The 14,380-nt window shown below is 40.1% G+C and overlaps 1 protein-coding gene across 1 annotated transcript in view; it reads right to left on the bottom strand.

The window, feature by feature from the left end:
- The window catches only part of ABI3BP (ABI family member 3 binding protein), a 1,978,933-nt gene that overhangs the window by 650,381 nt on the left and 1,314,172 nt on the right, over positions 1-14,380 (bottom strand). The window lies entirely within an intron of this gene.

Raw genomic sequence — 14,380 nt, 5'->3', positions numbered from 1 at the left:
ATTGCTGATACAAAGCCCAATTTTCTCATCCTAACGATAGTTAAAAACATACAAAAGTAATTAGCACAACTAGTGGAGAGAAGAGGAGAAATAGATTATTGAAAACTTTATCCAAATCGGTGTCATTTCGCTAGGAACATGCAGCAGTGATATTTATACCTCCTCAGTTCTGTAATAGACGTTCAGATGCATCAGTTGAATTAAATGAGGTATATATTTGTGGCATTGAACCACTTTGTCAAGATAAATGCAGATTTTCTTATTCGAAAAGATAAAAAGAATTAAACTGATTGTCGACGGGACCCCATGAAAGTCTCCTGAATTCATTTGGAAACTTAACAACTTGAAAAACAGCTGAAAGACTGATGCTTTAATCAGCAAGACCATTAAAGACAATTATTGTAATTTATTTATTTAAGGTATTTCGTTAAGATATTTATAGAGCGCTCAATATTCCTCATGTCATCCATATTCCATAAATGGCATAAGCCATTAGAGCAGAAAAGGAATGTTTGACAGAATATCGACGGACAGAAAATCGACCTACAAAAATATCGACACAAAAATATCGATGACAAGAATATCGAGATCCTATCTACAACATGGTGAGTACAAAAATATCGAAAATAAAATATAGAATGTCAAAAATATCGTTATTAAAAATATAAAGTATTTTTTAGTTAAAAAAAATATGTAAAATAAACTAAATAATACTTATAAATAAAATAAACATAATTAAATATATTTTATAATGTTTAAAATTAATAATTAATATATATAATGTAATAAAACATTAATTAAACATATACATATAATATATAATATATATACTTACTTAATAATACATTTTAATAATTGTTTTAATAACTTATAACTTGTTAAAAATTATTATAAATTACAAATATATCATACACAAACAATAACATGAATAAAAATTAAATAATTATATATAACACATTTAAAAAATTACATTTAATTTGAATATTGTTAAAATTAATTATATATTACATTAGCTAAAATAATACAAAAAATATTAAATAGCACCGACAATAAAACTACTACTCCAGCTCCAAAAAAAAAACAGTAAAGAAAATGTTGGATAGCGTAGAGCTAAAAATTACTATTTCCACTCCAGGGAGTGTAACAATAGGGAAAGTGTTGGATAACGTACAGGTATAAATTACTATACCCACTGCAGGGAGTGCAACAGTAAGGAAAGTGTTGGATAGCGTAGGGGTAAAAATGACTATTCAAACTCCAAAGAGTGCAACAGTAGGGAAAGTGGTGGATAGCGTAGGGGTAAAAATTACTATTCCCACTCCAGAGAGTGCAACAGTAGGGAAAGTGTTGGATAGCGTAGGGGTAAAAATTACTATTCCCACTCCAGAGAGTGCAACAGTAGGGAAAGTGTTGGATAGCGTAGGGGTAAAAATTACTATTCCAACTCCACAGAGTGCAACAGTAGGGAAAGTGTTGAAAAGCGTAGGGGTAAAAATTACTATTCCCACTCCAGAGAGTGCAACAGTAGGGAAAGTGTTGGATAGCGTAGGGGTAAAAAGTACTATTCCCACTCCAGAGAGTGCAACAGTAGGGAAAGTGTTGGATAGCGTAGGGGTAAAAATTACTATTCCAACTCCAGAGAGTGCAACAGTAGGGAAAGTGTTGGATAGCGTAGGGGTAAAAATTACTATTCCCACTCCAGAGAGTGCAACAGTAGGGAAAGTGTTGGATAGTGTAGGGGTAAAAATTACTATTCCAACTCCAGAGAGTGCAACAGTAGGGAAAATGTTGGATAGCGAAGGGGAAAAAATTACTATTCCCACTCCAGAGAGTGCAACAGTAGGGAAAGTGTTGGATAGCGTAGGGGTACAAATTACTATTCCAACTCCAGAGAGTGCAACAGTAGGGAAAGTGTTGGATAGCGTAAGGGTAAAAATGACTATTCCAACTCCAGAGAGTGCAACAGTAGGGAAAGTGTTGGATAGCGTAGGGGTAAAAATTACTCTTCCAACTCCAGAGAGTGCAACAGTAGGAAAAGTGTTGGATAGTGTAGGGGTAAAAATTACTATTCCAACTCCACAGAGTGCAAGAGTAGGGAAAGTGTTGGATAGCGAAGGGGTAAAAATTACTATTCCAACTCCAAAGAGTGCAACAGAAGGGAAAGTGTTGGAAAGCGTAGGGGTAAAAATTACTATTCCCACTCCAGAGAGTGCAACAGTAGGGAAAGTGTTGGATAGTGTAGGGGTAAAAATTACTATTCCAACTCCAGAGAATGCAACAGTACAGAATGTGTTGGATAGCGTAGGGATAACATTTACTATTCCAACTCCACAGGGTGCAACAGTAGGGAAAGTGTTGGATAGCGTAGAAGTTAAAAATAACATAGTTATAAATAAAATAATTATTTAAAATAATTAGTGATTTAATTATTAAATAACTCAATATTATTTACAAATACCAATAAATAATTATTACAAACATAACTACCAAAGAATAATTAATTAACAATACATTACTAATAAATACCAATAAATAATAATTAATAAATATTAATTACCAAATAAATATTAAACAATAAAATATTTTTCATAACCAAAAACATATGAATTATTAAAAAGTAAATACCAATTAAAATATATTTAACAATTTAAAAAAAAAACATTCCGCAAAATAATAAATATTACACATCAATTACCAATTAATAATTACTTATTAATATATTAATTAGAAATATCAATGCATAATATTTAATTATATTTAATTCACAATTAATGATTAATTAACAATTAATAAATTTTCATAACCAAAATATTATAATTTAAAATATTTACCAATTAATAATTACCGTCCAATTAATTAATTATCAATACCCAACAACTAATTTAATAATTACTTCATTCGATTTCAATTACTTCCAACACTATTCCCCTATAAACGCACGACACACTCCACTAATAAAATAATACACTTAACATAATTAGCAATTAATCAACTAATTAAAACGAATTGCCAATTAATAAAAATTAATTACCAATTAATACTTAATTAACAATAATATAATTATCAATACCAATAAATGAAAATAAATTATTAATTAATTACAATTAAATTACTTCCCACCCTATTCCCCTATAAACCCACAACCCGCTACAGAACTTAAACACAAAAATTTATTAAAATCAATTTATAATTCCTAAAAATTTATAATTAATTCCATATAATTAAATTACTTCCCACCCTATTCCCCTATAAACCCACAACCCGCTACAGAACTTAAACACAAAAATTAATTAAAATTAATTTATAATTCCTAAAAATGTATAATTAATTCCATATAATTAAATTACTTCCCACCCTATTCCCCTATAAACCCACAACCCGCTACGGTACTAAAACACATAATTGACTTAAAAAACCATTGTTAACATATACAAATTGTATACATATATGTTAAAACCAGTAGAACACTTAACTAAAAACATATAACACATACATATTAAATACATAATAAAATACATAACAATAATATAAATATCGATATTAGTAACATCAATATTAGTAAAATCGATATATTTGATGTCGATATTACTAACTTCGATATTACTAACATCGATATTAAAATACTTACCTTAGGATCGATATTCTGTCCATAGATATTATTGACATCGATATTCTGTCCCTTCGATATTTAAAACTCGATATTAGTGTAGGTAGATATTTTAGTTTCGATATTTTGGCTGCTCACCCAGAAAAGGCCATGTCTTTAGCATCCTTCAAAGGTCCTAAGTCAAGTCTAAAGTAATAGGGAGGGAATTCCAGTGCGAAGCTGCCAGAAATATTAAAAGAGCGGCCAGCCATTCTGGATCTCTTTAATGTACCAAGGCCTGTTTAGCGGAGAGAAGAGCATGTGCTGGTTTGTAGAAAGTGACTCCGTCATGCAAGATCGCTGGATTGGTCTAATAAAGCGCCTAATACACATAGGACAGTAGCTTAAAGATCACTCTATTATGCACTAGGAAACAGTGAAGAGAATTTAGACAAACAGAAGCTGAACTACTGCTGGGGCTATTGGAAATCAATCTTGCTGCTGTATTTTGAATCAATTGGATTCACTGAAATAGGCTGCGGAGAATACATATGAGCCTAAAACAGCTCCCACACAAGCATTTATCTGGTCATGCATGGAGAGAGAGTCATCAATTAAAAAAAACATATTCTTAGCAACCCTTTTAGGCCTTGGAGCAGGGCCTATCAAGATGTGTAGCAATAGGCTGTGGGGCACAGTGTCAAAAGCAGCAGATATGTCTAGGAGGATGAGGGCCGCAGATTTACCCTCATTGACCAAACACCTGATGCTGCCCAATACCACCAGCAAAGTGGATTTCATACTGTGTTTAGCTCTGAACCCAGTCTGGGAGGGATTCAGCAGAGTGTAGATAGTTGGAAGTTGACTACTCTTTCCAGCACCTTTGCCATATACGGCAACAGTGAAATGGGGTGATAGACAAGTTTAAGATATCTGCTCCAGCTTCCTTCATCAATGTCAGAACCACGGTGTGCTTCCAAGTTGACGGATACTCCACTTCCATCAGAGATTTACTCAAAAGCAATGTTAAATGTGGGGGCGGAGCTAGCCGCGCTCAGAAATGGCTGTGCTGTAGGCGAGCTCTCCCGATCGAGTCATGTTCCTTCAACTATCCTGAGTGTAAAACTAAAAATTATATATGGGAATTGAGCGATACCATTGCACTGAGCATCTTGCACGGAACTAGCTGATTTTCTTTTGCGCCACACTGCCCAAAAAATGAATGCAAGGCGGAGATCAGGGGCACCGGAACAGAGCCTGAAGATCGTGGATGCGCACGCCCGGCTGCGTCGGCTACAAGAGCCCGAGGCGGGGTGTTGGCGGTATAGGCCTGGCGGAGAAGCCGATAGACTGGACCCGGCGGCCTGTGCGGCGGACAACTGAGGTAGCTCGAGCTCATCACAATACCTACAGCCGCGTCCCGCATGTATGTGCAGATCACAGAAGTCAGCTAAGACTGGAGCGGCCGCGACCAAGAAGCGTGAAGTGCCTGCGCATCCGGTGCCACACTCCGCGGAAACAGGTACACCCCTGCGCCAGGGAGATGAGTGGAACAAAAGAGGCGGTGTGAATGAGTGAAGCGAGGACCCACACGCTGACCAGCAATAAGATACAGAGCAGGAGATGCATATAGACAGCAAGGGAGACTGACCCATGATCGCTGTGTGATCTGTGAGTATATAGGTGTGGGAATCTTGCTACACGTAAAGACACACGAGTCTCTATTCACCCACCCTCAGTGGCCTGTATGCTTGCGATTGGATCACTTTGTGGCATAACATTCCGGGGTGGTGCGGCAAGCCGCCTGGAGTGACTGGGACTTCATTGAGTATCAGGGCCTCTCATGATTGAGTGCCGCGCTTGCGTCGGGGGAGGCCATCATCTAAGTGCGATTCCACTCATGCGACTGTTCTGCTTATGCTATGGATGATCAGTGTATATACACATCTTGAGTGGAACAGCGATCGAACCCCAGTGTATGGTGTATCCACACTGTTGTAAGTACTCTTTCTATCCAAATTCCCCTGTAATAATTCAGGACCAAAACGAACATAAAGAAGGAAGAAATTGTCAGTAACATCTGTAAATTTGAGTCATAGTGTGGTCACTCGGGCGCCACTGTTTGTGAACTGGGCACGCACTGGAGCACCGGGGTATTGAGCACAGCCTATGATACACTGCAACATCCGTGCTGAGCCTTATAGCACTGGTGCAAGATGGGGAAATCAGAAAAAAAACAGCCCAAACTAAACTTCGAACAGCAGCGAAAGGTGGTGGAGTCGAGCACTGAGACTACCGAGAATGGCCAGGCGCAGGCACTGTCATCAGGATCTGACACAGCGGTGGACTTCCACACCATGTTTACTACAATACAATCGACATTATCCAACATAGATGGCAACATTGATTCCCTGACATATCATGTGGACCGCATGTCGGAGAGACTGGACAAACATACAGAACGCATCGATATGGCGGAACGTCGAATATCGGATGCAGAGGACACCCAGCAACAACTTGCACAAAAACAAACCAAAGCTGACAAAACTCTACAATCCCTACAAGCTAAGACTGAAGATCTTGAAGCTAGGTCTCGATGTTGTAACCTACTTATTATGGGAGTGGTGGAGACGACGAAAACGGGAAATATGGAGCACTATGTTGAAGCTCTCTTAATCGCTCTCCTAGGTAGAGACACATTCTCTGCTGTGTTTATTGTTGAGCGAGCGCATAGGACCCTTGCGCCAAAACAAGCAGCGCCTGGAGCACGCCCACGTCCTATAATAGCTAAAATATTAAATTACAGAGACAGGGATGCGGTGCTTCGTAAAACGCGGGAATTGGGAACATTAAACCATGACGGGATGACTATATCCATATATACGGACTTTACATCACAGGTGCAAGAAGCACGAAAGCAGTTCCTTGATGTGAAAAAGAAATTAAGAGACAATAACATTTCATATGCGATGCTATACCCTGCCCGCTTGAAGATCACATACGGCGAAAAAAGTGTAGTCTGTAACGACCCCAAAGATGCCATTGAGTTCCTACAGCATAATCACCCAAACGCTTGCCGGCGCAAATCCCGAGAGGGACACAGGCCGAGCAGGGCCATACGTCTGATGTAGAATGACAGATGTGCAGCTTTCTGGTTTCCATATGGCTGCGCTAAATTGGCATGCACACTTTTGCAGGGTCCTTGTTGTATTTCATGTATAGAAAGGTTAATCTGACAGTAACATTAGATTTGCGAATGGAGCTCCATGTATGTTTGCTGGTGATCACTATCTCATGATATTGTAATATTGGAGCCTCTAAATGGTAGACAATTTAAATGATCTCCATAGGTTTTTGCACTATTAGACTATATGCTCACATTGTTTGGGATTCGTGACTCGATCCCCCAGCTTTTTTATAGCTGGGGTTGTAGGCCGGCGACTGCCACCCTCCTGTGTATACCACAGCCTTTACACTCTTTTTCTTGTTAGGTGGGAAGATTTGTTTATCGTTAAGGGGCAGTGTCTTTGCCATGATTGGGATGGTGAAGTGGGTGGGGGGTGGAAAGGGGCGACTTTCAGGTACATTGGTGGTCACATCTATGCTGGAATTTAATTTCTATGACTCTGTTCAGGTTTCACAGTCGGACATGACGAATGTAATTGTCAGCGAGCAGATAAGAGGAGGTACAACAGGCACCAGAACCTCTACATCTATCATTGAGTAACTTAAGTACTATGGCTAGAGATGCCTCTTTGAGGTTTATAACCTGGAACGTCATGGGCCTAAATAACCCCAGAAAGATCCGACAAGTTTATGCATATCTCGCCCGACATCGCATAGATATTGCTCTACTTCAGGAAACACACCTACTTAAACACAAAGCAAACGTATTGGGTAAAAGGTGGGCTGAATTAGTAGTGTCAGCAACCTACTCCTCCTATGCAAGGGGGGTGACGACTATTATACGTAAGGGCACCCACTTTATATTGGACCAGACTCTCACTGACCCGAATGGACGATATGTTATGCTCACAGGACTGTTGCGAGGCACTAAAGAAGTATTGTTAACGTATATGGCCCGAATTCGGATGACCCAGGCTTTTTTATGGACATCTGGTCACAGCTACGTAACCTGCCAAATGTAGAGCTAATATGGGGCGGTGATATAAATGTTGCACTCAACTCAGCACAAGAAAAGATAACACGACACAACTGAGCACCATCAAAATTCGGTCTCCGTTATTTTAAATAGCATGGCTGAGTTCAATATGCACGATGTATGGAGATAACGAAACCCAACTGCATTAGAAAGCACTCACTCCTCAACAGTACACAACAGTTGGTCCCAAATTGATTATTGGCTTCTCACTGATAAGGCCTGCAAGTGGACTGCAGACATATCTCATCTTCCTAAAACGCTCTCTGATCATAAGCCCGTAATGTTAACTCTGAAAATACCAACGTATATTCCCCCACCGTTTGTGTGGCGTTTTAATGCTAATGCGCTGTTAGATCCAATTTATAAAGAAGCCATCCATGAGGCAATAGTAGATTTTTTTGCGCACAATAAAAAATCGGTCACTAGTGCGGGGAGGCTCTGGGAGGCCTTTAAAGCAACTATTAGGAGCATCTGTATCAGCACTAATGCGGGTATTCGACGTGATATAAGGACCCAATTGGAGAAATCTGAGGATCGTACAAAACTGCTAGAATCTGAATATGACGCCTACCATAGTTCAATAACTCTTAGTAATTTGAGGGCAGAGATAAATAAATACAACTCACTGGCAGATGATGAAATAAAATACACTAGTAGACGCCACACAGCACGCAGGATGGGTGAGGGAGGGCACACCAGGCTGTATACTAGCACAAAAAATATGCATAGAACACAAGCAGCACACAGTTCTACAGATGGAGGATGATGAGGGGATAATAAATAACGATACCCAAGGTATACTAAATACGTTTAGGGAGGCTTACAGTGATTTTTACAGAACACAAACCACCGTAACGGGACCCAAAATTATGCAATACCTAGACGATGTAGCACTGTTGTGGTTGTCCGACTCCCACCGAGAATACGTAGCCCAGCTCATAACGGAGGAAGAAGTTTAGCTAGCCATAAAAACACTGCCGAATGGCAAATCACCTTGTTCCGATGGGTATACTGGCAAATTTTATAAAGTATACTCCATATCTGCTTGAGATGTATGACGAAGCCTATCACAATAAAATTCTCCCCACAACACTGCGCGAAGCCCTAATAGTGGCATTGCTGAAGCCAGATAAGAACCCGGATAAAGCAGAATCATACAGACCCCTCTCATTAATAAATACAGATGTTAATATAGTGGCAAAGATTATTGCCACTAGGTTACAACCACTCATGTCCACTATAGTCCTGCCCGATCAATCTGGGTTTATTCCGGATCGTTCGACTGTACATAATTTACGCACTTCTGCATCAACTGAATCCAGAGATCAAGGCCGTGGCAGTATTATTAGATGCGGCGAAGGCCTTTGATTCTGTTGAATGGACTTACATGTTCACAATCCTGCAGAAAATTGGACCACCACCCATGTTCCTCAATTGGATAGCTCTCCTATACAATAAACCCACAGCCCGCATTAAGGTTAATAGACACAAATCAGCGGCAATCCCGGTGCAACGAGGGACTAGACAAGGATGTCCGTTGTCCCCTCTGTTGTTCTCTATTGCACTGGAACCACTTGCCTGTAAAGTACGCCAAACATACGCGCACACAGCGTTACGGTTTCTTCAAAGACCCATTAGCATCTCGCTCTACGCGGATGATATGGTATTGTACCTAAGAGATCCTGAGGACAATCTCTCACAACTACTCAAAGAATACATAAAATTTGGGCGCTACTCGGGTCTGCAGATTAATTGGAGTAAGTCAGCAGTGATCCCATTGACAGAAATCACAAAGGCATCACAAATGGAATTCCCCCTCATATGGCAGGAAGACCCCATTAAATATCTGGGGATTTGGATAAATAGAGATCCTGAGTTAGTTCTCAGATACAATTATCGCACTGTAATAGACCGAATAGAAACGCAAATAGCCAGGTGGATAACTCTGCCTCTTTCTTTAGCCGATAGAATATCGCTCGTAAAGATGGAGTTGCTACCTAAACTACTATATCTTTTTATTAATATACCGATAACACCTCCTGCACCTATTTTTAAGAGGCTACGGATGAGCATTTCCAGACCGATATGGGCGGGCAAGCAAGCCCGCATTAGTTTTCACACTATGTCGCTGCCATATGCATCAGGCGGTTTCGCGTTCCCTGATTTTTACTTATATTATCTCTGCGCCCAAGCGCAATATGCATATTTTGGGTTTCATCCGGTAAAGTATCTACCACATCTTGCGGTAGAAGATGGAGATGCTGACCCGGTACCGCTATCGAGTATACTTACCCACACCAGGCCGCATTTATCACTGCGAAAAATAAATACGATACGAACAACATCACAGACATGGCAACGTATCGGTAAACTAGCGTACAAAACTCCTATATATGCCCCCGGCATGCCATTGAGTTGCCATCCAGGTCTATCGGTCACACAAGAACGTAACAGCATGCTGCTCTTGGAACAAGTTGGTATAGCACGAATGGGTGATCTCTACTTGAATGGTGCTTTTATAACCCCTGATGACCTGTCATACATTAGCAACCAATCGCTCATATTTCGATTCATATATCACAGATTGAAGGCGGCTATCAGAGAACTATATCCTTCATATCCTGCTGAACCTCCTGCGCTGAATTTACTGCAATTTGTAATAGTCTCACCCACGCGCACTGGCATAATTTCACGACTATATAAATTGATACAATCAGATATTGGTGAGCAGACCGTAAAGGCCCGAGAAAAACTGAATAAGTTATTAGACACCCCTTTGACAGATGACGACTGGGCGGCACGCTGTACGCTTACTACACTGCTCACGCCCAACAGAAATCTCTGTATTATTAATTATAAATTTCTTCATCAAGCTTATCATACACCGGCTAAATTACATAAATATGGACTGCGTGACACTGCGAACTGCAAAAGATGTGGGCTAGACCAAGCAGACTTCGCACACCTTGCATAGGCTTGTGATAGGATACGAACATTCTGGGAGGCCGTAGTTGACCATTTGAGTGTTCTCATATCATGTAAAATGTATTCCACACCACAGTTATGCATGATAGGCCTTAATATACCCGTAAAGTCAATTACAAAGAAACTAATTGCAGTGTTACTACTTTTAGCCAAACATAGAGTAGCTATGCATTGGGACAGCAGACAAACTCCCACAATAGCTAGCTGGATACTAGATGCGGTCTATTGTAGAGATACTTTTGTAACATATTGCGAAGAATTGCCAACTGCCTCCAAACCGTTGGATATTTGGTTACCATTTACTGATTATTTACGGGAGCATCCTGACTTGTTCCAGAACTGTCATTAGTATTGATGATGCTGCTTGCACGATAGGCACAGCTATATTGTATGTATAGAAAATGTACGCTGTTTAGGGACACGGTGTAAATGTACCCTCCTATGTATATCTTTTGCATTCTGTAACATGCCTGGCTGGATTGTTATGTAGGTGACCACAACTATGTACAACTATTAAAATGTTCAATAAAAAAAAAAAAAAAAATGTTAAATGTGGGTTTAAAATGGGGCGGATCAAGTATAAATAAATCGAGTGGAGTATCCAAAGGCAAACCTGATTACACCGTTAATATCGTTTTTTCCACCATCTCAACAGTTAGTTCAAAAAGCCCACCCAATTGGAGGAAGCTCCCGCATGAGGACTGGTATCCTTGAAAAGGTCCTCCTCCATTAGGGGTTTATTTACAAAGGGCGAGTAGATAGCATTTTTTTCATCTTTAAAAAACACAGCCAGTTCCTCACAAAGAGGGGCTAAGATTTTGAAGTCTGATTCAATGCTGCTGGATGAGCCAACTTCCTAACTAGTTGAAATAGCTCTCAAGATGATCCGCTGTTCTCCTCGTCTCCTTGCAAAGTGTTGTCTTTCAGTTTGTTTAAATTGCTTGGGATAAGCTTTGCGTGCATTTTTATAAAGCAACATGTTCCCTAAAGCCTAAGTGTGCCACCACTGGCGCTCGAAAGACTTGCATCTCTGTTTTATTTCTCGTAATGCATTTGAGTACCACTTCACTGATAATGATTGTCTTGAGGAGTTGCTCCCCTTCTGAGGGGAACAGGCATCAATGGCTTTAGTCATGGCTTTTACAAGATCATTTACTGCTGTCTCTATTAAATAGTCCTCTCTAATCACAGGAGGACTGTAATTGTTAATAACGAAGGTAGGATTTAACTTTATCTTAGATCTCTGCAAGACAGGAATTGGCATATATCTGGCTGGAAAACCACTTGATAGAGGGAAAGAAAATTAAATTGAAAAACAATCCGAACAAATAATGGGGTCAATTGACTGTATATTCACTGTATTTAAATTGGTGAATAATAGATCAAGTGTGTGCCCTGCCTTGTGCGTAGGACCTTTTATCCACTGATTTAGTTGAAAAATCTGCATATCATTCTCCAAATTTCTACTCAATAAATCCAACTGATCCTCATAGTGAAAACTGAAGTCTCTCTTAAGAAGAAAGTGCTGAATCTTCAGCACAAAGGGTGACAGCTACGAAGGTAAATTTGCTGCCAACATAGTGTTATAGCCAGGGGGCATATAGAGGATGGTTCCTCCCAATCTAGCTGTCTTGTTAAGAGGATGTTGGAAAATCATGACCTCACAATCCTCCAACGGGGAGTCGCTTAACCGAACACACTCAAACACATCCCTGTAAAGGATTGCATCTCCCCCACAATTCGTTCCGACACAATCGCTTCTGTCACCCTATATCCAGTCTGAATTGCCATAGTCAGGTCAGGCACGGAATGGCTATCACGCCAGGTCTCTGTGATAAATACTAGATCTGGCTTCGAGCAGTAAATGGCATCCCACATTTCCATAAAATGCTTAGGAAGCGATCTAGAATTGAAGTACAGGCAGCTGATAGATGAGCGTTTACCACTAGACTTTCTGCAGGATAACAAAACATTCTTTCTCAAGGAGAAGCTACCAGCCTGTAACTCTGCATAGAAGCCCAATTTCTTAAATACCTCCAATACTGCCCCAGACCCAGACTGGTTCATTCACAATCATCTGCTGCTGGCACAAGAGAACGGACCAAATACAGTCCCTGGAACCCCGTTATAGCAACTTGCCATATTATGATCATTTAAGGCCGTGACATGCAAGGCTTCCTTTGAGTACATAACAAGAGGATCCTAACCCCTTCTGAAACTGGCAGAGCTCCTAGCGACTGGAGATGAGCAGGCATAGAAAGGTACAGACGGGCTTGCCTTTTGCACGCCAGTGGTGCGGACGCACAGCACCCATGTTTAAATCTTTGTCGGTCTGCCAGCTATGCCGCACACTCTCCTTCCTATCCAACCGTACGCCCAAGATGGTGGAAATCTAAAAGCAATACTAGCATGGCTCACCATGATATAATATACCACTGGACTGCTGCCCTGTGATGCCACCAATAAAAAAATAAAAATATTGCAGCAAGAATTAAAAGAAACAAGAGCACCCGAGGTGAGCAACTAAACAGAGAGTACCCAAGCACACAATTAAGCAGACTAATAAAACGTATCTAAAATGTTTGAAACACAAATTCACATACAGTATGAACGCTTGGCAACATATGAAGCCAGTCAAAATTGAGCTTACCGGGACGTAATTCTATGGATAACTTAGCTTTGGACATCATAGGAATGTTCATGAAAAATAAACTTTGCTTTTAACTCTCAGGCATGTCTCATACCCAATTTGCACACTGCATCTTCTTAGTCCTTCTCTTCCCAGAGATGGACTCGAGCTAACTCCATCTGCTGTTTCCTCTATGTGCCCAAACCGCTTTCATTTTTCTTCCCCCACCCGCTGATTTCTCCAACAGCCTTCTGTGTCCGGTGTCCTTAGGCTCTGCCCAATCCTCTTACGCCCAGCTGTGATGGCCTGTATTTCTTCTTTCACCTCTAGCCTGCCTCCCTTCTCCTGTGTGACTTCTTACTTGTACCTTTTCCTGCCTGCTGCACTCTTCTCATGTGTCTTTTGCCTGAGCATACCCCTGTGTGTCCTCCCTCCTTTCTTCTGTACCAGTAATGTCTCTTTCGCTCGTGCCATCACCCATTCATAGCACCCCTAGCATGTTTATTCCTATATATTAGACTGGTAATTCATACATCATAAAATAACCGTTTCAAATGTTGGTATGGAGTGGCTTTGTGGCAAGCTATACTTGAAACTCTTTAGAACAAGAACTGCATTTGCTAATGAAAAGATTATCCCAATTTACAAGGCGTTCACATGTGCAGCATCAGACTGCTTACTGGAGAGACATTTTATATTTTTGAGGGTTTAATGGGATATTTGATGTGCTCATCTTTGCAAAAGGGCAATGTCCACGCACTTTGACTAAAATATGATGCACATGCGAGGATGAAAGCTGTGATAGTAGAATGATGATGAAGTTATAAAATGAGAATTATATTAATGACTTAAAACAGAAACAGGACAGTATTATGCAGGGCTGCGCCGTATTTTTGTAAATACATTGCATCCCTTCATTAAAAAATTTCGGAGTGCTGCATTTACAATTTTGGGTAAACACCACGCTCCGACATTTTTTTGTAAATCATGTAGTGATTTCTTTCTAATAAAACCCTTT

Source organism: Triturus cristatus, chromosome 8 (genome assembly GCF_964204655.1).
Source record: "Triturus cristatus chromosome 8, aTriCri1.1, whole genome shotgun sequence".
Taxonomy (NCBI): Eukaryota; Metazoa; Chordata; class Amphibia; order Caudata; family Salamandridae; genus Triturus; species Triturus cristatus.
This window is presented reverse-complemented; position numbering and strand designations above follow the sequence as displayed.